General features: G+C 46.5%; 1 protein-coding gene across 3 annotated transcripts in view; it reads right to left on the bottom strand.

Moving 5' to 3' along the window:
* Positions 1 to 26,536, bottom strand: part of TM4SF19 (transmembrane 4 L six family member 19) — a 238,790-nt gene that overhangs the window by 175,943 nt on the left and 36,311 nt on the right. The window contains exon 1 of one of the 3 annotated variants that reach the window (XM_085636386.1): positions 14,113 to 14,214. The exons of the other annotated variants lie outside the window; for them this stretch is intronic. The gene's annotated coding sequence lies outside the window, so the exon portion shown is untranslated. Of the gene's footprint in view, positions 1 to 14,112; positions 14,215 to 26,536 lie in introns of those variants that run through there. 3 annotated transcript variants of the gene reach the window in all.

Raw genomic sequence — 26,536 nt, 5'->3', positions numbered from 1 at the left:
CAGAATCTTGTCCAGGTAAAATCTAAAGTTCTGTAGCCAGGTTAACCACTTTATACCCATGGGAAAGGGTTGGAAAGATTCTGTAGACCCTCCTAGGGGAGCGGCAGGATAGAGGGGTAGCTACACCCATGTCCTTTGTCCAGTTTCGCACCAGAGCATGAGCAAATGGTTCCTGGAACTGGTTTGAGCTGGTCTATGCACAGGGACACCAAATGTGTCCCCGGTGCAGACTTTCTGGCACTCTCAGAGTGCACCTATCCTGCCCCAACACACTAAATCCTGTCTGGTGGTTACACCTCCCTGTGACAGGATGCCTATTGTCATGTCTTCCTCTGCGCAAGCTTGGCTCAGCAGCAGGAGAGCAGAATCGTGTCTGTGGCTGGCAGCATCCATTTTGTGCTGCCCAGGTCGAGATAGCTGTTACCGGTAACCCACATATGTCCCTTCGGAAAGGTGGAATCATACCTCACCCACCAGTTACTGGCAAGGACTTATGATTCCAAGGTTTTTGACACCAAACACGACATGTTTCTAAGCAGCCGTTTTAAAGTTAGCATTTACCGCGAGGTTATAATGCCCTTAATCATATATGTCTGGCAGCATCACAGACAACTCCGGAGAATGGTCTCCGAAGGCTGCAGAGGGGCTCTGCTCATGCAGGAGCACCCTCTCACATAAAACGCAGCACCCTGTCATCAGGATTATTAAGGCCTGCCATGGGGTGGCTGATAGGTATTTAAGTGTAGTGATTTAGAAAGATATAGTGAGCCTATATCTTAAGTAAGTGGTGCAAGCACCAGCTTACACAGTCTGCTGTAGCAGGCTTGTTGTGTCAATTTGGATGGCCACTCAGGGGTGGCACAATACATGCTTCAGCCCATGGGAGGCCTCTGGGGTAACTATGCCCTGGTACATGGTGCACCATATACTAGGGACTGATAAGGGTACCCCAGAATCCAATCTGGAGTGCACCTAAAGTACATGCATAGCAGGATCCCAGTCAGACTAGGCCAAAAACAGTGTGATGTCAGCAGAAAGTAGGGGTAACCATAAGAATCAGATACTACTTGTCCCACATCTCCAACCATCGCCACACGTCTTCTGGGAAGTCAAAGAAATGTGATTAAACACCCCCCCCCCCCCAATACCACTCGGAGGGAGACTGGGAATAACGACATATATCGGAGTCCCAAAGAACACAACTTGCTTTTGACTTCCAAAAAGCTTTTTCGATTAGTTGCACCTAATGAGTGTAATCAGGGTATACTGATATTTTATGATGTTTTCAAATCTGGTGTTTTCAGCCTCTGGGGCCGCACATAATACACAGTCCCTGTCTCTATAATTGAGAATACGAGCTATGATGGCTCTTGGAGTGCTCCCGGTCTTGGGGGAGCCATCAGTACTTGGTGCGCCAGCTCAACAGCAAAGAATGGTGACAGGCCCACTGGCCGCAGGGTCACATGGGTCACATGGATCCATTGTTCCACAAATGCCTCTGTTCCTTTTCACCCTGCCCACTCCGGAAATTCCAGCAGGCCCAAGTTGTCACGGCGGGATCTCCCCTCGGCATCCTCTGCCCTGACTTCCAGTGTCGTAGTTTTGGAAGTGACCGGACGGGCCAGTTGTAGTTTGGGCACCACCACCTCTGACTGCAGCTCCAGAATGGACCCCTTTGTGACTTGGACCTTGTCTGACACTTTACGTAGATCAATACTCAGGTGGTTTACCTTCAGGGCAAACTGTCTCAACCTCCGCTGAGGAGTCCAGTGGCAAATCTCCAGGGGCCCCTCCCTGACAAGTCAGGAGTGGAGTAGTGGCCACGGATGTGGTATATTGCTCCATCATGTTCCCCTGGGGGTACCTGCCTGTTTTTTCTTACCCATGTGTCACCAATTCGCCACTGCGATACTGGTTGTAACATATTGAGACGGGCCCTTCTGATAAACCCAGCTTCAATACCAGTATTGCATGTCTTGTATCTTCGCCTGGGCCTCGCCCCTCAGGCCTTTTGAATGTAGTAGATATATCAGTAACATTTCCTACCACACTGGGCTCAAGGCGGTCATCCAGTTGCAGTCAGTGGAGCCAGCCAAGAGTTGCTTCTCCACACAACACCATCAAGTGGCCTAGCTCACTGGACATATTAGAGTGGGAGGTCTGAGCTCATCTGGCCACCACACCAGTGAAGAGCAGCACTTAACCAGGGTGTTGCGGACTCTGTGCCTTCTCACACCTTAGCAGGAGAGGGACTTCATTATGAATCAGTTCAATGTTACTTCTAGCCAGTAAGTAGGCCATGTACTGCTACTGCAGCTACTGGGGCAGCTCAGTCCCATTGGTGCCCAGGCCCTGGACTCCAGTGCTAGCCCGGGGGCCCCCTCACCAGAAACAATGTCTCCTTGCCAGAAATCCAGGTGAGCATCTGCAATCCGCCGTGCACGTGATCCGCAGCGTGTTTCTGCTCAGTAATCTTTCAAAGCTCCGCAACAGACCCAGCAAGCAGGGGGCCCCCGCGCCGCAGAGAGCACAGATCGTGCTGCGGCCATGAACTATAACAATCCGCTGCCCTCGAAGCTTGAAGGAGGGGCTGCGTCAAGGGAGGTCAGCGATGTCCCCACAGTACCTGGCTCCTCATCGGCGTTCCGGCCCAAGCAAGTTCCCAGGCCTGATCCTCGGCATTCCTCGACTCCCAGCCTGCAGGCTGTTCTACGCCCCTCGGGGGTCGCGGATCTGGTCTTCACCACAATACCTGGCTCTTAGCTGGGCAAACTCTTGTCCCCAGGACGGAACCAGCAAACAGGAGTTGACTTCTGTAACGTTGGTAAATGAGCACTCGGAACAAGTGTTGTCTTTCCGCTATGTTTATTGGCACAACAGTTGAGCAGTTACACCTAGGAGCGCCGGCCACCTCTATCTCTGCGCTCGCTGCCACGCACCCCTCTCTTCACACTCCGCGCTTACTCCTGCGCGCGCATCCTGGCGTCAACCTGCGTACCCGCGTCACGTCACGTGACGCGCTAACAACTAGACCGCTACATATCTCCCCCTTTTACCGACCCAACAATAAGTCACTTACAGTTCGCAGTCCAGTTCAAAGTCTTGGAACCTGGAAGGCCTTACTACTTGTCTTCCGCTCCTGGTCACCTTACCGCTTGACCCTCGAGCCCCTTGGCTCTGTGTTTCCTCACGTTCTGTCCCTTCGGCCATCGCTCCCCCACTGTTCAGATTACCTCCCAGCCTGTCCATCTCTGCCACTGGGGTCTCACCCCCTTGCTCTCCTCCTTGCTCCTCTCCTGTACCTGCTTCTTCCCTTTCTTCACTTCCGCCCGCCTTATTCTCTCCATCCGCGTCTCCCGTGCCTTCGCCTTCCGTCTCCCACTGTTCCCATCTCAATATTTTGTTGCACCGGGCCATGCGGTCCTGCGACCACACGTTCCCGTCGCTGAGCAGAGCCGCTCTGTCATACACTTCCTTGACCTGCATGGGCTTGCTGTACTTGCTGTCTCCTTTCCTTTGTAGGGTAGCCAACTTTACTCTCACCCATTCTCCTCTCACTAACCGAGTGTCCTTCACACTCCTCCTCTTGTTGTAGTTGTTGGTGTAGATGGCTTGAGCCCTCTCCATATTTGCTCTCACGACTGCCGGAGACCATTCACTGGTCACTACCTTCTCCTTCCAGATTCTGTTGTCGTGCGTGAAAGGTTCACGTCCTCTCAATATTTGGAACGGGCTGTACCCTGTGCTTGTGGGCGTTATCCTGTAGGCCCATACCATATTCTCCACCGCCTTCTTCCAGTCTTTGTTGCGGGTGATGGCTGCTTGAATGGCCCCCATCACCACCCTGTTAAATCGTTCCACCAGACCGTTACCTGCCGGATGGTATATGGCCGTGTGCTTTACCTCGATGCCGTTCCTCCCCATGAACTGTTTCCATTTTTCTGATGTGAACTGTGGCCCGTTGTCGCTTAAGATGGACTTGGGAATTCCCTCTCGGGTGAATGTTTCCGATAGGAACTCCAGGATGTTCTCCGTGTCCATCGTTTCGCTCACTTTTATCTCTGGCCACTTGGAATAACGGTCGATGAGGACACACACATATTTTTGCACGCTCTGGTCATCCAGCACCGGCCCTAAAATGTCTATGGACAACTCTTCCCATGGGTTTGCGGGCGTGTCGAATTTCCCCAGAGCCGGGCGTAATGGCCTCAACGTTTTGTCCGCCCCTTGGCATTGGGGGCACTCCCTGACATGTCTCTCTGCTCTCATGTCCATGCCTGGCCACCAGTAATTCTGTTTCGATCTAGCTTTGAGTTTCCCAATACCCAGGTGGCCTTCATGCAATAGGTCCAGTAGTTTGTTGATGAGATTCGTGGGGGGGATTACTCTGTCTCCCCGGTATATGAATATGCCCTCATCTCCCACGGTCAGTTCTTCTCTCACTTCATAAAAAGGTTTGAGGTTGGGTTTCACCTTTTTCTTGTCAGGCCACCCTTGGGTGATGTGGGCTTTTATCTCCATCAGGTCCGCATCTTCGTCATACGCGGCTGTCCACTCCTGTCTGCTGATGATCTTCTCTTGATCCTCAATGAGAGCCACCATCTCTCCTCTGTCCGCGGGGTCTTCTTCTCCCGGCTCCATGGCCGCCGCTCGGCTCAGGTAGTCTGCCACTCGGTTCTTGTTTCCCGGGATGTACTCTACATCATATCTGTAGTCCAACAATTTTAGGGACATTTTCGATATCCTGGGTGTGGCGCTGGCGTGTCCACACGACGTCAGAACCTTCACTAACGGCTTGTGGTCCGTTTTGAGCAGGAATCGGGTACCCCATAGGAATTGCCGGAATCTCGTCATGGCCCACACTACCGCTAACATCTCCTTCTCAATGACGCTGTACTTGCCTTCTGTCTCCGTCAGTGCTCTGGAGGCGAAGCTTATCGTCTCCACTTCTCCACTTCCTCGGTCTTGCATGAGTACAGCGCCCAACCCCTTGTCGCTGGCGTCCGTGATGAGTATGGTGGCGCCTTGCGGGTCGTAACCCTTGAGAGGCATCGCTTCTAGGATCCCTTTTTTGATGACTTCAAATTCCGCCTGGGCTTCCGGTGTCCATTGGAACACCGTGCTTTCTCTGGTTAGCCTCCTCAAGTTATAGGTCTTGGATGCGAATTGTACCACGAATTTACTGTAGTACTCCGCCATCCCCAGGAAGGACCTGACCTCCTCCTTGTTCTTGGGGGCCGGAGCTTCAACGATGGCCTTCACGTTTTCCATCTTGGGGGTGACCCCTTGTTGCCCTATTTCGTGGCCTAAATAGGTCACCGATTGCATTCCCAACCGGCATTTCGACCATTCCGCCGTGAGACCTTTAGCTTCCAGCGTCCGTAACACCTTTTCCAGTGTCCGGTCATGGTCCCTCCTATCTCTGCCCATCACCAGTATATCGTCCTGGAAGTACTGCACGTCCTTGCAGTCTCTGAACAGCTGGTGCATCATCTTCTGGAAAACGGCCGCCGCCGAGGCCAGCCCGAACGGCATGCGACAGAATCTGTAGCACCCAAACGGGGTAATGAACGATGTGAGACTTTTGCTGTCCAGGTGTAGGGCTACCTGGTGGTAAGCCGATGTAAGGTCGATGGTGGAGTACCACTGGACTCCTCTGGTTCGTGCCAGCATCTCCTCTATCTTGGGAAGGGGAAATTTCTCCACCACTATGTTCTTATTGAGTTCTCTCAAGTCTACGCAAAGCCTGACCTTCCCGTTGGGTTTCATCACGACCACCAAAGGCGCCAACCATTCGGCACAGGTTATGGGTTCTATGATGCCCTTCTTCTCCAGGTCTTGGAGTTCCGTCTGGACAGCTTCCCTTACTGCAATGGGCACATTCCTTACTTTGTGTGCTACTGGTGTGGCTCCTTCCTTCAGCACTATTTTGTGTTGAAATTTCTCAATTTTTCCTACTGCACCCCCAAACACTCTCGGGTAGTTTTCTTTCCATCTGTCTGTGTCCAGCCATTCCACCTGGTCTGTGAGCAGGATCTGTTCCTTCCCCCCTGGGTCGAGTTTTATGCCCAGGTCGCCCTGGTCCAACCATCCCAGGACGGAGGGTCCTTTCTCGGCCACGTACAGCTTGCACCACGCCGTACGGCCTCTGAATTCGAACAACAGGCGTCGGTACCCTAGCATGGGGATGCGATCACCATTGTATGTTACCGGTCGTATGTCTAGTTTCTCCAGCCTAGGGCCCAACTTGGGTTGGAATTGTTCTACCCACACTGCATGCTGTACGATGGTGAATGGGGATCCGGTGTCTGCCACAACCGAGATGGTTATGCCGCCCACGGACAATTCCAGGACCGGTTTGGTTGATCTCTTGGCATCCACGCTCAGTACCTGATCATATATGCACAGTACGGTGACCACCTCCTCCTCCGTGGCGTCTTCCGGGTCTTCCGCGCTTTGGTCCATGTATTTCACCACTCCTTTCTGTTGTTTCTTCCGACACACCTTCTCGTAGTGGCCCATGATACCGCAGTGCATGCATTTGGCTCTGAAGGCCGGGCAACGTCTGTCGTGGGCTTCGTGGGACCAGCTTCCACACCTGTAGCACGTTTTCTTGCTCTCACCGTCCGCTTGTTTCCCTTGCCATCTGCTGGTTCCTTTGGTTGTGGGAGGCTTGTGTTTCTGGTCCCTGCGGTGATCACCCTCCTGTATCCTGTTCACCATGGTTGGGGCGCCTGTGTCTTTTCTGGTAGCATCGGCGCACCTCTTCGAGAGTTCCGCCCTCTTCACAATGACCATTACTTCCTTGAGTGTGGTGTCCCCACTCGCCCACAGCTTGTCCTGCACGTTTGTACTGGTGGTGTGCATGATCACCTGATCTTTTATAAATTCGTCTTCCCACAGTGCGTACCTGCACGGGGCTGCTAGCTTCCTCAGTGCTGCTACATATTCTTCGATGGATTCTCCCACCTTTTGTTTCCTTTGCTGGAAATTATATCTGTCTACCGAAACACAGACGGTGGGGCGGTATCGCTCATCCAGGTCCTCCACCGCGTGCGCATACACGTCATCGTCTGTGTCTTCTCTCTTCGTGGGCACTAGGCTCTTGTATATTCTCAGACCTTCAGGCCCTAGATTTAGTAGCAGGATGCGTTTTTTCCTCTGGGGTGTGAATTTCTCTTCGTTCTCGTCCTCCAAAACCCCTATGAAATTGTCTATGTATTCCTTCCAGTCCTCCCATTTCATCATTGGTTCACCGGGTTTCGTTAGGAATTGCACCGGTGCAATCGCATACCCTGCCGGGGTACTCATCTTTGCTTCCTTGGCGCTTGTTTCGCCGGTGACTTTACTCGGGGGGCTGCCTGGGGTGTTGTCGTTGTTTCTTGTGTGCTCGATCCTCTGGGGGCTCTTGTCACTGGGCCCCACTTCCTCCTCTTTGGTAGCCAGTGCAGCGCTTTCTGTGCTTGATTACGTGCGAGGGCAGCTCGTGTGCTTTTATTGGTTGAGGACGGCGTCGTCTCTGTGGCCTGTTTGTGGTTTGGTTACTGTACCGTGGCACTGCCACGCTCCTCGGGTGCTCTGTGCCTGGGGTCGATCTCCGCAGTTGGCTGGGTCGTATCTCGTGACTTCCCCCTTCCAGGCGGCCCGTGCGGTGTTTTGTTTGGGCTTGATGGCCTGGTAGCGTGTCTTCCTTCGACTCGTGGGGCCACGTGGAGTGTAGCCTTCTACTGCGCTTCCCCCCGTCGGTCCGGTTTCCGTCCCGACCTCGTCGCCACTGTAACGTTGGTAAATGAGCACTCGGAACAAGTGTTGTCTTTCCGCTATGTTTATTGGCACAACAGTTGAGCAGTTACACCTAGGAGCGCCGGCCACCTCTATCTCTGCGCTCGCTGCCACGCACCCCTCTCTTCACACTCCGCGCTTACTCCTGCGCGCGCATCCTGGCGTCAACCTGCGTACCCGCGTCACGTCACGTGACGCGCTAACAACTAGACCGCTACAACTTCCTCTGCAGCAGGGTGTGAGCGGGAGGCAATCCTGTAAATGGTGGTATAGTGAGGGCACCGCACACAGAGGATATTACAGGATTATAGCAGGGCAGCCACAGAACCGCTCAGGAATGCGTCCTGTCAGCCATCTTGCGTGGCCACGCCCCTTGAATTTTGTAAAGTGAACTATGCAAAAATCTTACTGGTCTGAAAAGAAAGGCTGTTAGATGTTGTTTTCTTCTAACCCACAACACAATTTAAATATCTGTAAATAAACTGTATAAATATTTAAAAATAAATGAAGAGTTAGGGCAAAAAATGAAGCACTTTTTTTCTAATTCTAAAGTGTGATAGAAAAAATATGTTAATAGGCTCAAAACAAATCGAGACACTTTATTTGGTGATGCGCAAATGACAAATATTCACTGAAACCCAATTTCTGCACATTGTGCGTTTGTGCGTATATAGTTTTATCAGTAAAATTGTGTCTGTGCAAATTTAGTGGTCATTTCATGGGAATATGTGCTGTCTGTATAATATACCGGCTACCACAGCAAGCTTTAGTAATCGGTTTGTGAAAGTGTGCTCCTAAATGCATCACTGGCTATGAGCTACACCCTTACCATTCTCTTGCTGAATAGGCATGGCTCAATTGCGACACTTGTTTTTTGCGTGGTGTTTGGATTTTTCAGTATCCCTATGAGTTCAGTCATGTAGCATTCATGGTAGCACCGCCAGTCTGAAAATTGTTGCAGCACCTCTTCGTATTAGGGCCACAGGATCTCCTAGAGCACTGGGGGGCATATTATCAAGCAGGGAGTTAAAGTTATCGCCGCTTTAGCGGCAGAAAACTGATAATATGCCGCAGAGAATTCCAATAGAAGCCCATGTTGACACCAGAACATGGGCTTCTATTGGAATTCTCAAGGTCATATTATCAAGCCCATTATCGCCACTTTTTTTGTGCCGCTAAAGCGGTGATAATTTTAACGCCGTTTCTTGATAATATGCCCCTGGGTGCTTACTGTTAGGTCTGTCCGATCCCCTCAGCTACAGGAGTCAGGAGAATCTACTGAAGCACCTGAGGGACACTGCAAAGGCTTCAATAAACACGCACTGAATGGCTGAGAAGTGCACATGCAAACCTTTGTAAGTGCAGAGTGCACTATTTGCCCTGGCTGCCCAATGGCAGCAGAGGTCATAGAAGAAGATATGCCCATGCTTATGTGTGGCTTCTGGAGACTAGACAGACACAGTAAACACCGCGTTCAGCCTAACAAGTGAAGGGCAGATGATGGTGGTGAGTACAATTTTCCAGAGTTCATGAAAGCAGGAAGCCGTGTAGGGCTCTGAGACAGCAAAAGATTCAGATGACTTGTTTGTAAAGAATTACCCCTGACGAAGGGCTTGTGTGTCCGAAATGCATTGAGTGGATATTAGCATGATTACCCAGGATGAACAGCGCATTCTAATATGCCAATGAAAGACGCCTGGATGGGCATTTTTTGCGCATTAAAAGTTAGGGATTTGGCTGTTTCACTGTTAATGAGTACAGATGATGAATATGGAATAAAAATAGATTACCTGGTCAAAATTACAGATTCTTTGCCTGTTGACTTGTCGCAACTCCTTGCATCGTTGTGCGACTTGAACCTGGTGCTTGACGAAACACCAGATATCGCTTGGTTAGTAAAAAATACAGACTTACTTAGAATAGAGTGCTGGAATAGGGAAAATTCATGATTTGAGCATCCTTTCATTTTATGCTAAGAATGTACAGGTATCTGTAAAGCATTTCTTGTGGTCACTAATGCACAATTCTTCTTTATTAAAACTCCGAAAGCAAGATGTTGCTCCCCAAAGCGAGGTACTGAGAGAGGGTGAACTTGAGTAACTGTTATACACAGTACTGTATTAGAGATGGGCGAGCGAGTGAAGGCTCTTAGAGTCCATTTGGCTCTAAGAGCCTAGACAGAAGCTGAGCCATTGTAAAATTTGGCATGAAAATCGTGCAACAAATAGTATATAAAAATATGATTAAAAATCTTCAAAATTAAAAAAAGTATATTTCTTTGACAAGTGTTTCACCTTAGTACATTAGATTATATCACTGCATTGGGAGGCATTTATTAAAAAGTGAGTTTTTAAACATGAACTTTAAAAAAATCATACCCCCAACCCCACTCCGATGACAATACAATTAAGGAAATAAGACGCCAGTTGGTTGTCACCTGCACCCATTACGTGGACTATATTCTAGTTTAACACAAAGTATCATTATAAGAGAAACGCAAGCATTATAAGTCAAACACAAGAGAGATTTGTGTACAGCACGCACCCTTGCGTATTTCAAGATGTTATCATGTGTCATAATGAAAAATGAGGAGGCACAATAAGATAAAATAATTGCTTAGGATCACACAGTTTGATCAAGTGGCCAAGCCAGAATTTAGTCCAGTTTATCTGGTCTCTAATTGTGTAATTTAGCCACTATCTTTGTATCCCTTTCTGACTCCTGTTTGACATCAACATTTAAAATTTTTCATTCATGGGAAAAGAGGTTAGAGCATGGGTAGCAGGCATAAGTCACAAGTAAGCTGAACCAGAGCCTAGGATTTGGCTCAAGCCTTCAGTGAATCACCGACCTCTATATTTTACTCTGTGTATTCTGTGCCTAACATAAGCTTAGATGCTTCTGCAAGTGTGATACCTGTTTAGTATCTGAGGATTTCTTAACCTGCACTGTTGATGACCGTCATGCACCTGTGCTGCATGTGGCGGTAACTTACACTGCTGCCAAATGTTGAAAATTATGTGTATGTGTTTACATTCAGGCCTTGGCTGCTTCTGTAGATGCTGTGCATGTTTTGTGCTAGCGAAGGAAACTTGCATTGTTTCTGACCAAATCAGTATCCGTGCTATGGGTCTGAATGAAGCAGGTCCACCAGCAAGGTACCCCACCTGCTTTGTACATGGAAATCTTACTAAGCATCTGAGTCAAGCTTTCACTCATACACCTGTGCTGTTGCTGACACTTGTAACAAATTTGAAAAGCTGCTTCTAGTTGCATCTAAGGGAGGTGTCAAATGGTGCTGTCCAGCGCCACACTTGTTCCATGTCTTTGAAGAAAACTTGAACTGGCTGGCCCTATAGTACCACATTTGTTCCATGTCTTCGAAGCAAGATTCCACTGGCCCCGAGCACCACACTTGTTCCATGTCTTTGAAGAAAACTTGAACTGGCTGGCCCTGTAGTACCACATTTGTTCCATGTCTTTGAAGCAAGATTCCACTGGCCCCGAGCACCACACTTGGTCCATGTCTTTGGAGGAAGCTTTCACTGGCACTGCAGTGCCACACTTGTTCATGCCTTTGAATTAAAATGTCACTGGGCCTGCAGTAGCATACATACTTGCTCCATGTCTATAAAGGAAACGTGCACTGGTTCCTCAGTACCACACTTGGTCCATGTCTTTAGTGGAAGCTTTCACTGGCAATGCAGTGCCACACTTGTTCATGTCTTTGAATTAAAATGTCACTGGGCCTGCAGTAGCATACATACTTGCTCCATGTCTATAAAGGAAACGTGCACTGGTTCCTCAGTACCACACTTGGTCCATGTCTTTGGAGGAAGCTTTCACTGGCACTGCAGTGCCACACTTATTCATGTCTTTGAATTAAAATGTCACTGGGCCTGCAGTAGCATACATACTTGCTCCATGTCTATAAAGGAAACGTGCACTGGTTCCTCAGTACCACACTTGGTCCATGTCTTTGGAGGAAGCTTTCACTGGCACTGCAGTGCCACACTTGTTCATGTCTTTAAATTAAAATGTCACTGGGCCTGCAGTAGCATACATACTTGCTCCATGTCTATAAAGGAAACGTGCACTGGTTCCTCAGTACCACACTTGTTCCATGTCTTTAAGCGACAAATGTGATGCTCTTGACAAGTGTACCCACCGCACCAGTTCCCTGCAGTCTATCTATTTCTGTGTGTTTTAGGTCTGACTAAAAGACCGTGTAAATGTCTCACCAGCCTCCGTATTCTAGAAAATAATACATAATATCACTTAGAGAAAATGGGCTTTAGGTAAGCACACTTCAATTATTCATCAGAATTCCACTTGCATATTGGCTCAGCCCTTCAGAATAGCATAAATACAGTTAGGCAGTGGATCAGCCCTGTTCAGCCATTGGCTTTGTTGACAATGTTTGGCTTTGCCTAGTAGCCAACTGCTGGTCTTTAGGATGTCAGTAAGTCTGCGTAACAATATTTTGCCTGCCTACTCTGTATTACTCTGCATACAGTGAAGTCCCACCCAGGAGACATTTCCTTTAGTTCAACCCCCAGCAGCACACCAGCTAATGCAGACTAATGCTAACTGAGTAATGAGAGTACCAGCGACTCCATTGCCTTTGCTACTGGACCACACATTTCTGATATAGAAGGCCAGGAACCACTGCTGGAAGCCTTAACATCATATGACCATCATGAAACTGTTTTCTACATTGTCTATCATTTTTTATTGTCCTAAGATGGCAGACCAGTATGAAACTTCACTGCTTGTGCCACCCGGTGCGACAATTTTTGTTGACAATTTCCACCACCTGCCCCTAAAATACTTCCTTGTATAAGGATTTCCTTAGTACCACCCTGCAATGATGCCCTCATCTCTACACAGACCCTCTCTCATGTGTATTTACATTTTTTATAGCTTTACTCATCCCAGTGTAGAGTGTAGGAGTGCTTTATTTGCATCACACACATATACGGAGACAATGACTCATATATGTGTGTGAATCAAAGTATAGGAAATGCTACTTGAGACAATGAGTACTACATGGTTTAGGAGTCATATGTCATCAACACTGCTAGCCATTCTAATTTAAGCCTACTTGGTCTGGAGAAATACAAGCTAGGGATTTAAAACTTAACCTAGTGGTTGGGGTTGTCTTAACTGATAAGTATTTAATTATTATTTAAAGGGACCCTATTTATCAACCTTTGAAAAATAATGAAAGAATGGGGGAAAAACAATCAGGTTCAAACCCAATGGCTTGCAGTTTCCATGATACCATTTGATCCTGGTTTATAGCACACTTTTATATTAGGATTGCACCTTAGGACCTGCATGTAACAAAAATACCTTTGTGATAGCAGCACTAACCCATTGAGCTATCTGCATTAAAATTAATTATTTGCTCTGCATGTTACACGCTGTGCTCTGCAGGAGGCACATTGTCCTTCTTCGCTACTTTATGAAGAGTCAAAACTGGGATCAGGCAACACTCAGATCTCTTCCACAGCTACATAACGCACCAGACCTTAAACTGACATTTGTATGATGCCTAAAAATTGCTGGTCCTTAAGTGAATCTGAGGTCGGAGCCTTGATGCCTGTAACATATTTGAAAATGCAGCACTCCCAAGCTTGGCTCCTGGTGAGGGGGCGCTGATCGCAGCGCCCTAAAGCCGGCCCTGGCCCTGGACAAAGGATGAACGTCAAGCCGCACCGCTCTGTGTTCTGAAACCTTTCACCTTACAAATGCACTTTCATTGATAAGGAGGCACTTTTGCAGTATGATTATACAGCGCACTGCTGAAGACGATTAAGAATCAAGCATCTACTGATCCTTCACTATATATGTTAACACATGTTAAGAAGTTAATTGTAAGTCTCTTTCAAAATACCCATATGTTTCTGCGCTACATTACAGGCTTAGTTTCTCAATGGAGATGACACACTTGATAACACATTCGCTCTACATACCCGCAACCAGTAGGCGTGAATGTCTTTCAGAGGGAGCTGTAAACCAAGAAATTAAAATCGAGTACCATTGAGAGCAGTGATGCGCGTGACCATGTTTCCAAGAGCTAAAACAGCCTTTACTATACCTAAAGAGAACATCACACGTCACCTCAAGGGTCCATTACCCTTTAAAGGAACTGGCCCTTTGGCTTCCTTCTCTAGAGACTCACCCACCCCCTCGGTGTCTTGGAATATACCTAACACACAGTAGTGGGTACTTTATGCCATATATTGTCACCTTGATTGTTATTACTATTAGACGAACTTGCAGAAATATTATCTTTACTACAGACATTATCGGCCACGCTCTTACCCCAGGACGCAGTAGTTTGCAGACTCAATCTCCGAGTACAGTGGGAAGCTTCCTAGGATATCTGCAGGTCTTCTCAGAGGCAGGCAGCACAATGCTGCTTCCTGGACATGGCAAAGGCCAGCAGTGAAGAGGTCTTTATTCACCACAGGAATGAGGAACTGCGGACTCTGATTATCCGGTATTACTACTATTGCACAAGGAAGTGGTCAGTGGATAAGCTAACAAGATGGTGAGTGTTCAAGGCTTCCACCCACCCCTGCACCACGCTTTGTTCCTTCCAGGCTGACTGTGTGTCACCCAGGGACAGGAATGCGTGAATCACGAGGCAGAAGTCATGGATGTGCAGCAATAGAGTTGGCACATATGGTGTGCCTTTCCCACTTCTTTACACTTGTGTTATGTCTGCTATTCACGTCATTATTAAAATCGGAAATCCCAGAAAAGTGCGCCCCGCTGTCGCTGTGGACCAGTATCAGTGTTTTACATTGTGACCATCCATTTGAAGTCTGACTCTCTGCTAAGGATGCCTTTTGATTGATTTTTATTCGATGTTTATCAATATTAATTGACATATAATTCCTCGCTCCAAAGTACACTTGGCCCTACTTTTGGTGAGACACAAACTTTGGAGTGATATGTTGCATTTCTCACAATCCCAAGGCGTCTTTAGAGCTCAGTGTTCAAATCAAGAGACTTCAAAAGAAGGAAAACACATAACCCACTGTGAACACAAAACAATCTTAGAGCTGTGTAGCTTAGAGTGGGCCCTATTGCTGAGGTTATGGACAAGCCAAGAGATAGCTATGGGGTGGCGGTACAGGCTCCAGCTTTTAACTGCTCTCTTACCGGACGGATAGCTCTGTCTCATAGGTCTCATGTCTGAAAGACAAATGCTACCAAGAAGAGTTTTACCTGCTGTTCCTCAAATGAAAAAGAAAGTGGGGAATCAACAAGAAGGCTGGATATAACTAAATACACATTGTGTATAAAGTTGGTAATCCTTTTGTTGGATATTAATGCCCTCACACACTCTTTCAGGTGTCATGCTTCATCATCTGGGCTGCTCCTCGTCAGGCCGGCGGTGCAATGCCTAACGGGCTCCCTAAAAAGGGGCACTTTATCGGAGTTCTTCAATCCAACAGCCGTTTGGTGAAGTGCGGGTATGGGGGCCTGGCTAATGTAGATGTGAGAAAGTGATTTAAAACAGGGTTGGTAGTACCGGTATAGGAATTAGATTTTATTCTGAAGGTCTCCTTCCCTGATTAAAAACGTGTAAGTGGCACTCAACAGAGTATAATGTCCCTTATGAGAGTGCTCAAAGTTAGTGTTTAATGGTCAACATGTTTCTCGCTCGGAGCTCATACACTCGCGATTCTTCAGGACCTATGATAACTATCTACAAAAAGAAGAGAACTATGTGATATTTTAAGTCTCTAAATCACAAGTTAAATGTGAATCAGTATCACTTAACTAAAATACCTGTCATGGTCTGGTGCTACCTGTAATGAAAGGACGGTAGGTTATATTGATCATAGTTTAAAATTCAACTGAAAGGGTGTGTGAGGGCATTAATATCCAACAAAAGGATTACCAACTTTATACACAATGTGTATTTAGTTATATCCAGCCTTCTTGTTGATTCCCCACTTTCTTTTTCATTTGAGGAACAGCAGGTAAAACTCTTCTTGGTAGTCTTACTGTCGGGGCACCTCACCTTGCTGGACCTCCCACTCCCCTGTGAGCGGAAATAGCCCCCTCTGTCCCCCCCCTTTTTTAGTCAATGAAAGACAAATGCGCCTAGGGCTCTGTACGGCTCTAGCTTTGTACATGTGTAATAAAATGAAGGATAGCTATGATGTCTGAAGATCAGGCCTAGAACTTCCTTATAACATGACAAATACCTTTGAGCTATCGGATAAATCTGCTGCCTAGGACCTGATTTGCAACATATGTCTATCAGAAGGATAACTCTTAATGGTGTGATAGTTAGATGCACATATAGGGCTGTGTTCATTTTTTTTGTGGTTTGCTTATAACTTTGCCACAGTTTGACGAAACTTCAAAAAACTTTTTTTTCAAAAAATTCTCATCCACCTCAGCTCCTTCTAGGAAAGTTTCATGGCGGGTCCATCAAGTGGGACCAAGAAAAAGGGGGCGGTCCTAAAACACATTGTCCCAAGTCTTTTTTCTATACAAAAATTGAACAGGGATACTGCAAAAACTGCTGAACGGCACAAAGCTAAAATGTGGTCCAAAAGCATGCTTTTTGAGATTTGGTGTAAATGTGTTCAGTAGTTTCTGAGAAATTAAGGATCAAAAACTTTGTGTATATATCACACTGCAGAGGATTCTGGGAGCCAACAGATCTTAAGAGTCTCTCCTGTCATTCCAAAGTCCTCGAGACCGTCTCCTGAGTTAGATTTCTAGGCTCAGCCACCCACTGACCTGTAACCTGTCCACCGACCAGTCCAAGGCCCTTTCTGACCCAGCTTATTGCTGCCTCAACGCTCCAACCTCATTACTTCAGCTCTCTCACCTTCACACATCTCTCTGATCTAATCAGCCTTTCTCTTTTGCATTTTCGCACATTTGCTCTTTCACCCTTCTCTCAGCACTTTTAAATTCTTTCTGGCTCAGCCCTATTTTCACTTTTGCTTAAGCTCTTTCTACTTTTATCCCGTTTTGCGGTTTTCAGCTGTTTTGCTCTTTTACTTAAGCTTTTTCTCCGTTCACCCCATTTTGCTCTTTCTTTTTTCAGGGCTAAAGCGCTCTTCCTCTGTACGCTGCCTGCAGTCCTTGGCCCCACCACACCTTCCTGCATCTTTTTTCCACCCCTGCCTCTCCCCTCCTCACCGGCTTCATCTCTCCTGTGTCTTCTTTCCACTCTACCGCGTGATCCCACCCACCAATCACTGCGCTTCTCCCCCCTCCCAGGACATACGTAGTGGTGGCCACTGCATGATGCCAGTGAGCAGGTGCCTTTGCCCAGCCCCCTACTTACCTGTGACTGGTCTTCAGACCAGTCTAAGGTCCTTTCGGACCTGGCTCGCTGCCTTGAGTCTCCCGTCTCATTCCTTTGTTTCTCTTTAGCTTTTTTTCTCTCTCTCACACCTTCACATTTCTCTCTTCCATCTCCTTGTCAGCCTTTTTTCTTTTACACTTTTGCTCTTTCACCCTTCTTTTAGCCAGTTTAAGCTATTTCTGGCTCAGGCCATTTTTCTCTTTTACTAAAGCGCTTTCCGCTTTCAACCTGTTTTTCCTCATTTGCTATAGGTCTTATCAGCCCGTTTTTCTCTTTTACTTAGGTTCGCTTTGCTTTCACCCCCATTTTTGCTCTTCTATTCTAGCTCTTTTCAGCCCATTTTCTTTTCACTTGAGTTCTCTCCTCTTTTTTTTTTTTTTTTTAATCGCCTTTATTGGTTTTTCACAATGTGTGCATAATACAATCAGCCAGTGTTAACATACAAAACAGTACAGTGAAGTTATTACACTTAACGGCTGGTAGGAAACCAGGCCACGTTTCATTTTGGTGATAGAGAGAGTGAAGACAAAGAAAATCGTGTCCACCAATTGTGCACGTCCATATATTTAAACCACTTTACAAACTGAAAGAAAAATACAAATCGATTGACACTCTTCTCCCGGCTACATAATTCCACACCAAACAATTCATGAAACACAAATACAAACTGTACGATCTCTATTTACCCCTGTACATTATCCGATTCGGGTCGTCTATGGGCCAAGGTGATTACTTACATGTGGACCCCCTTAAAAGAAGGGGGGGGGGATAGCGGAAGCGGCGAGGGGGAGAGAGGGGGGGGCGGCGGAGGGAAGAGAGGAGAAAGAAAAAGAGAGAGAGAAAGAGAAAAAGGAAAGAAAAAGAGATGCACAGAGGGGAGGATGTAGCATATATCGCGTTGTCCCATTGTGTGCAATAGTGTGAAATCCTTCTTGAGGAGGCATGAACCTGCCTAGTGTAGTGGCCTACTTGACTTGCGTGCTGGTATGTGGCAGCATGTTCATATATGTACCTAGCAGAATATACTTAGTAGAAGTTAGCCAATCAGGTTAGTGTGGCGCTAGGTTTATTCAATTTACCTCCCACGAAAGATAAATAATCCTGCCAGTGCATGGGGTTGGCTGGCGGTCTGTCTCGGGGTACCCCCAGCCTTTGTGTCGTGTGCTCTGCCACCAATGCTTTGCGAAGATCCAGTAACCATATACGCGTGCTGGGAGCTACACTGGATTTCCATGCGATTGCTATTCTCCACTTTGCCAACACCAGAGCGAGATCTAGGAATTTATTAAGATTTTTCCTCGCAGCAGTACGCTTGGTATCACCAAGTAGGAAATGTAGGCCGTGTACAGGGATTATAGTATCGGTTGCTTCTCCCAAAGTCGCCGCAATCTCACCCCAGTAGGCCCCAAGGCAGGGACATGTCCATACCATATGTACAAAATTTGCGTCCGTCCTGAAATATCGGGGACAAATGTCTACAGACGCCGGATACATGCGTGACAGCCTATACGGCGTCAAGTAAGTATGATGTAAATAGTTGAACTGCGTGTACTTCAATCTAGCATTTGTAGACACAATTTTAGGGTATTCTATACACTGCGACCACTGCTTGTCAATCGACAGTTCGGAGTCCCAATATGCCTGAATCTCGAGTGATAGCACTGGTGCATACGGCATTGCCCGGGTGCTAGGTATCGCTTATCTGAGCCAACTACATCTGGCTGCAGACATTAGCAGTTTTGCCTGGCTTCATCTGCGTTCGAGTTTTAGCACCCAATAACCATTCCATTATGGCTGTGCGTCTTAAGGATAATGCCCAGCTGGTCATCTCTGTGAGCTGGAAGCCCACTAGCCACCTCATTGGCCACTGGAGCTGTGCGGCAGCATGATAATGCTCATAATTTGGGGCCCCCAGTCTCCCCTCCGCTAACGGCTGATACAATTTACTGAGGGCCACTCGAGATCTGGAGCCTCCCCAAATGAGCGCCACCAGAATCACCTTGAGGTCCTTAAATATGTTCCGGGGTAGTTTATGAGGGAGAGCAGTAAAGAAATAAAGTAGCCTCGGAAGGAGCAGCATTTTGGCAATGGCCACTCTCCCCGTAAGGGACAAGGGTAGACCGCGCCAGAACCGTAACATCGCTGGAGCTCTGGACACTGCCTTGCCCAGGTTCCCATTAATGACATCTGCACTAGTATGATAGATCTGCACACCTAGGTACTTAGAGGTGTAAAATGCCCTTTTCAGCAGAGTTCTAGGCATGCCCTGCCTCTGGTCAGGCGGGATCGCTCTCCTTGAGTTCTCTCCTCTTTCACCTCATTTTTGCTCTTTTTCTTTAGCTATTCAGCCCATTTTGCTCTTCTACGGGAAACATTCTTTACTCCGCAGGAATAACCACAACCTGCCTTTACTCCGTAGTCAATACCCCGATTGTGACATTACCATGTGTTCCTTTACCATGCGAGTCATTACAACAACTTGCTTTACGGGGAAAGTTGTTGAACTAATGTTGGATTTTAAGTCCGACACCTTCCTTACTGACACAGTGACTGGAGTTGGAATAGTAATTTATGCTATTCTAAAGTCCAGCGCACCACTAAAGCAAGTCTTTTTAAAGGAAAGCATGGTAACATAGCAGTCGGGGTTATGACTGTGGAGTAAAGGCATGCATGTGAAATACTTGTGGGGTTCCATCATACATTCCTCTTCTACTTACTTAAGATCTTTCTGATTTCACCACATTTTGTTCTTTTGATGGCAGGGCTCTAGTTCTCCTCCTCTGTAGGCTCCCTGCTACCCTTGCCACTCTAAAGCCCTCCTGTGCATCTTTCCCACCTCTCGCCTCCCCGCTCCTTACCTGCATCTTTTTTCCTACCCTCGTGCTCCTTCCTCCTCCAAGGACCTACTTAATGGTAGTCACTACACGTCCGCTCTGCGACGAGTGTGCTGGGGGCAAGTCCATCTATGCCCATCCATTCCTGGACAGCACCCAGTGGCACAGACTCCAGTCCAGCTGCCCCCAGCTATACACTGCAGTGCTCCTCCATTCACTCAAAACTGGAAAGCTCCCCTCTGCTGCCGTACTCCACCACAATAGAATATTTCACCTGCACGTACTGCAATTTCACCTGCAGCAGCCTATCCACACCCCTCACGCAAGCAACAGCCACAACATCACCCCCACACAACGCCAGTCACAAGAGCAAACCAGCACCCCAAGACTCATTCACATGCATGTTATTCCACGCCCATTTGCTCAGAAATCACACAACCAAAATCTGGGACCTGCTGAGCAGTGACTCACCGAACCTCCTCTTCCTCAAGGAAAAGTGGCTCACCCCCGCATCAACACCAGACATTGCCACAGCATTCCTGTCCGGCTACAAGACTTAGAAACAGGACCACTTTAAGAAGTCAGGAGGGGAAGTTGCGATCGTCTACAAAGACCCTACAAATTGTTCACTGACCACAGAGAACGAAACTCCATTTATGGAACAACTCCACTTGAAGCTGCAAATCTTTAAAGATCTCACCCAAAGTAGAACCCTCGTCTACCAACCACCAGGACACTGAGCTACCTTCACCAACCTCATCAAGGACTTCATCTACACTTTCACCATCAACTCCAAAATCTATATACATCTTTGGGACATCAACTTCCACCTGGAAGACAGAATCGACCCCTGCATCACATCACTCCTAGAAAGACTAAACAAACTCTGACTGACCCAGCTCGTCACGGAACCCATACATATTGACGGACACATGCTGCACCCTATCTTCACCACCTTTGACGTCATCAAGTTCAACTCAACCTCACCTGGACTGATCACACTCTATTCCAATTCCAAGTCAACACACCACAAGCCAGTGCCACAACCAATGTCAGCCTACTCAGCAGCAGCAAGGATGAAATCTCGAAATCAGACTGGCTCAACACCCTACGCATTGACCAACTCAATTTTTTGGGCAACATCGATGAGGACATTGACAAATTTAACAATCAAGAACGACGCAAACTCTCTTGCACCCATCAAATCAAACAAACAGAGAAGAGCCAACAAGCAAGCCAGTTGGTACACAGAGGGCTTGGGTAAACCAAGAGACAATGCAGACAGCTAGCGAGAAAGTGGAGAGCCAGCTGTGAAACCAATGACAGATCCACCTTCAAAGATGCACTAAGACGATACCACCATCCTACTAAGAGACACCAAGAAAAGAGCATTAGCATAATGCATTTAAGTGAGCTCCAACAGCAACAAAGAAATCTTCTTGATTATCTAAGATTCCACCACACCTATGGCCTCCTTAAACAATCTAGCCCTCTCAAGAACTGTGTGATGATCTATCCAAACTTTTCCCACACCAAAATCGAAAGCATCTACAGAAAATTCACACACCAAGCAAACTCATTGCCAGCCTGCCTATAACTAGACAACACAGACACCTGACAGAATGGATGGCCTTCAACCGTGAAAAAAATAAATCATGCAGACATCCACTCTGGGGGCCCCAATAGACCCATGCCCCTACCGCATCTTTAACCTTGGCACATCACTAATTACCACAGCCCTCACCCACATCCTGAACTCCTCCATTACCTCCTACACCTTCCCAGAAAGCTGGAAGCACACAGCAGTCAACACCCGCCTCAAGAAACTTTCAGTTGACCCAAAACAACTAGGAAACTACTGCCCTATCTGCAGCAAATGTGATTAAGAATGTCATTACCAAACAAATCACAAACCGACTCAAGCTCCACCATATTCCAGACAGCGCACAATCAGGCTTCAGAAAGAACCACAGCACAAAAACGGCACTCATCACAACCACCAACAACATCAGGGCCATCGTAGCAGAGGAGAAACAGCTGACCCCATCCTGCTAGGCATCTCAGAGGCATTCAACACAGTCTCCCACAACACACTCCTGAGAAGCCTCTACGGGTTTGCCATCGAAGAACAAATGCACAAATAGATCTGCTCCTTCCTCATGGAAAGAACCTAGAGTCAGACTGCCAACTTCCACATCAGATGCCAAGAAAATAATATGCTGAGTCACCCAGGAATCATCCCTCAGCCCTACTGTGTTCAACACATACATGGCCCACTCACCAACATCATCAAATCTCAAGGCTTCACCATCATCTCCTATGCAGACAGCTCATCCTCTCCCTGACAGATAAGATACCCATCACCAGTACCAGCTTTACCAACTGCATGGCCTCTGTAGCAGAATGGATGAGAACCAATTGCTTGAAACTTTGACGAATAGTAGGGGTGGTCTTGAGCAACAGGAACTCCCAGTGGGACTCCACCTGATGGCAAACAGAACCTACACCCACTGACCATGTTAGAAATCTGGGTATCATTCTGGACAACAAGCTCAACATGACAGTACAAGTTAACACAAAGAGCTCCATCTGCTTCCACATCCTGCAGATGCTGCAAAAAATCCACAGAATACGAGACGAACCATCAAGCAAGCACTGATCACAAGCAGACTCGACTACAGCAATGCACTGTAGACAAAAGCAGCCCCTGGACAGATTTCAGACTATTCAGAATGCTGTTGCAAGACACACTCACCCTCCCCCGCAGCACCCACATCTCACTTCAGGGAGCTTTATAACTTCCGTATTCACAAATGCAGACAGTCCAAACTCCTCGTGCACACCTACAAAGCCCTGCACAATACTTCACACACATACCTCAACAGCTGCATACAATTTCACAATCCATCCAGACATCAATGCTTAACCTCACTCTCACACACACCCCCTGCATTCACAAAACCAGAACAGGAGTTCATTTGTTCTTCTACATTGCACCCAAAACATGAAAGAGAAACATAAATACAAATAAAACATGAAGGCAGGTAGAGTAGGGATAACCTGCCCCCTAGGTATTGAATGGGAGTCCAAATATGAATTGATTTAAGAAAAAACAAATTAACAGTGAATTCGCTGCGGATCTCTGAATCCATAGTGAAATGTACAAAAAAAAGTGCCGGCTCCCGTGCCTAATTTTTTTTTAAAACCTCAGGTTGGTTAGGGTAGCAAAATCAGAATATTAGGAGAGGGGCCATGAGCCTCTGTGAGACCCCGGGGACCCCATCACTGGGGCTGTTTGAAAACATAGGGGAGGAGGCACATTGTCCCACTGCCCAAACCTCAATGAGGTGCCGGGGACTACATCCCTGAGGCCATTTTACAATATAGGGGAGTGGGCCCGTGTCCCCACCCCTTAAGCCTCCGTGAGATCCCAGGGACCTTTTTCTCCCATATTTGTACAATGGAGGGAGGTGTCTCTTTCAGGATCAAGCTCTATCCTTCTGACAAATTTGATGCAATTCCATTCAGCCTTTTTTGTGATATTGCTGTTCAATCTTCCTATGGAAAATTGCATGGTGGGAATACGTTTTTGAACCCCACACTCCTTTTTCTCAAACCCCGATTGAAGAATCACCCCAAAACTTTCCAGGATGGAGCTGAGGTGCAGAGACCCTTTTTGGAAACTTTTGTGAAGATTTGGCAACCAACACCAAAGATAATAGGAAACCAAAAAAACTATTTCCATTGGTAATGTGATCAAGGCCGGTGCTTCCAGCCGAAACGCGTCATGGCGACATGGTGATTGGGCAATAAACATCACTGAAGACAAATTTGGGTCTGCTCTTGCTTTCTTCGATTTAAACAGAGGACCAAAGGCAAAGCGTTGTTGAGATATATATATATATATATATATATATATTACCTACTGGCGGTCGCCAGTAGGTAGTTATAGTTAGGACCCTGTTTCCATAGGAAATCCGCAACATTCTATTTTGAATAACTTTGGCGCCGGTCGACGAATATATATATATATATATTCCACAATTGTAGCTCCACAGAGATCCGTATCCACGAAGAATGGAAGCCACGCAAATCCAAAGTAAGGCACAGTTATTTTATTTTATTTAGAGCCGAGTTTCACCAATCTGACGCGTTTCGGGCATCCGCCCTTGCTCACAGGCAATATATATATATATATATATATTATCTACTGGCGGTCGCCAGTAGATAGTTATAGTTGCAACCTAGTTTCCATAGGAAATCTCAAAATTCTATTTTGAATAACTTTGGCGCCGGTTGACGAATCCTCGCGAAATTTTCAAAACTAATGGGGCGCTCCATTCAGCTCCTACCCTGAAAGTCTCGGGGTGATTCGTCAAGCAGGGGCCGAGAAAAAAGGGGGTCCCAAAACTCGTTTTCCCCATGAATTTTTCCATAGGACCTTTAGACACAACTACAGCCCGAACGGCTGAACAGAATTACTTGAAATTTGGCAGAGAGGTAGCCATAAGGTCAAGGAAGTGCCTTTTGCAGGTCTGGTGTAAATCTGTTCAGTATTTCCTGAGAAAATAGCATTTAAAAGCATATATATATGTGGGCAGAGCCTAACCACACATCTCATCCTGAGATCTGATTGGCTGTCAGCACTTCATCCAAGAAGTGTTGGCAGCCATCTTGGGACCAATATACATGATAGCACCTCATTAAAAATCATTGCAGTTAATAGAAGGTTTTAAGACTTTAGTTACATTATAAATCATTTGTTGATGGTACCATACTCATTTTAGGAATTGTGGTATGTTCTAAGGTGATTTCACCATGTGAAAAAGCCTTCTGCTGGGATATCATGATTGAGAGAAAAATATTTTCGTATGCTTTTCCCACAGAGGTTTGGAAGGTGATCTATAAGCTAAACTGAGAGCTTCTTTTCTGTAAATTCACATTATCTTTCTCAGTCATGTGAGAATGAAGTCTGACATTCTCAGTAAAACATGTACATCCAACAAGGGCAGAGACTGTCAGTTGATTCCTTTGTGTTCTACTGCAGCTTCCCAGAGTGTTCCAAAGAACTACTAGAGCGCTAACAGTCCTACTTATGATAAACGTATGGCACACCAGAAGCCATCTTGCTTGGATTAAAGTGGTAACTCTTAAAACATTTAATTTAAAAAGGAACAAAATGAGGGGGTTCATTTTTCCATAAAAAGTATGATTAGTGCTGCAGAAAGAAAAATTAGGGCACATTTTGAGTGACTTCTCAAATCCTCTTCTATTTCATTAAAAAATTCTGACATGCAGACTGAAACATGCACTTTCAATACCAGCAGCAGTTTTCCCTGGTGAGCAGTAGCTTTACTACAGTGATCTAATGAGCAAAAAGAGTGCTAACATTCTGAATTTATGGAAAATGTGTGACACATCTGAATGCCTTCTTGATGGAAAAGAAGTAAAAAACTGAAAGTATTTCCTACTGAGGAGACTGCAGTAAATGAGGAAATTAGGAAACTTCATAACAAATAAGTCTCCCAAGATGGCCACCAGAGATAAAAGAGCCCAAATATCACCCAGATGTAGCCCAAATATAGCCCAATGACAGAAATGTGCAAAACACTTATTATTTTGTGTTTTTGCAGTGTTATATAGTGCAGACTTGTCAGGTATTGGAGTGCTTTACATGAGCATTGGTTACATCACACAAGAACAAATTCATTTTGGTTGTAGACATGGGAGACAACCTGGTTCCCCAGTTGCAAAGTCTGCAGTTCTGGAAGTAACACCACATCCTCTCCCCTAAGTGCAACATTTAATCAAGTGGTCAACTGGATAAAAAAACATAAAGATAACAAATAATTTGTGCTTTGTCGCTATTTGAAAACTCAGAAAATTTGTCCTTATTTTAGTCTTTTAGAGCACTAACCATAATTTTGATGCCAATAAGACCCTCTCATATATGTAATTTCTAAAGGAAATGCTGTAGGTAGTACAGTTTTGATTACATCAAGATGATGTCAGGCGTTCCACACTTTTGTAATAAATATAGAATGTTAGCAATCTAGTTGTTCATTAGGATACTGTTGAGAGGCAGAGGCCAGGGGTACGGACTCTGAAAATTGAAGGCAGGTAGGAGAGTGCAGAGGCAACAATTTGACCACACTGGGCAAGAAGGAAGGGCAGTGGCAGCACAACAGACTATGGAGGGCAGTGGAAAGGTGGGAACGGGCAACAAACCAACAATACAGGACTGGCGAGAGGCTGTGGCAGTATAATAGACCATTGTGGGCAGAAGGAAGAGGCAGTGGTAGTACAACCATACATGCCAACAGACCCATTTCAGCCAGGAAACGTCCAATGTTTTTAAGCTCTAATGGGCTTTATTTGATCTGTCTCCTGTCTACAATCTCCTCTTTTTCAATGTAACTCAAAGGGGAAAATCAATACCCCAGTTTTTTTTCAAAATCTCCCTCTTACCAAGTTCAAAATGTTCGCAAGTATGGTACATTGGATCATGGAAGGAAATGGGATAGGGACATGGACTTGGATAACAGAGGACAGGAGGGACATGGAGAGG

Source organism: Triturus cristatus, chromosome 11, assembly GCF_964204655.1.
Source record: "Triturus cristatus chromosome 11, aTriCri1.1, whole genome shotgun sequence".
NCBI lineage: Eukaryota > Metazoa > Chordata > Amphibia > Caudata > Salamandridae > Triturus > Triturus cristatus.
The sequence above is the reverse complement of the archived record's forward strand: the minus strand, read 5'-3'. Positions and strand labels throughout refer to the sequence as shown.